Consider the following 454-nt stretch of genomic DNA (forward strand, 5'->3'; position numbering starts at 1 on the left):
CTGAGAATAAAGTCACTCACTCAAGTCAAATAGTTTTGACCATAGCAGGAAGTCTGTATCCAAAAAATTGTGCCTACAATTAATTCCATGGCGCAGCAGAACTGTTAACTCTCAGCTTAGCCAAGGTGGAGTTAAAATCCTTTCGGGATGTGAGGGTCATTGAAGTACAGCCTTATTACAACGAAATCCAATGCCTAAAAATTGTTCTTATTTTGGGCTTTTACCACAGTAAGAGCCAAGATTTTAAACTCTACTAAATACAAAACAAACAAACAAAGAAAAAGACTTTATATATTTATGTTCATTTAAGGAAATACTAGTAGTGATGTATTATTTTGAAATATGCAGTTAATATGTTTGGAGTTATTTAAAATTTATACTGAGGTAAACATATGTATTTTCAGTATTGCTGTAGACAAGCATCTACATAACACTGTTAAATTGATTGTTGTTT

The sequence above is a fragment of the Mastomys coucha genome, chromosome X, assembly GCF_008632895.1.
Source record: "Mastomys coucha isolate ucsf_1 chromosome X, UCSF_Mcou_1, whole genome shotgun sequence".
NCBI classification, from domain to species: domain Eukaryota; kingdom Metazoa; phylum Chordata; class Mammalia; order Rodentia; family Muridae; genus Mastomys; species Mastomys coucha.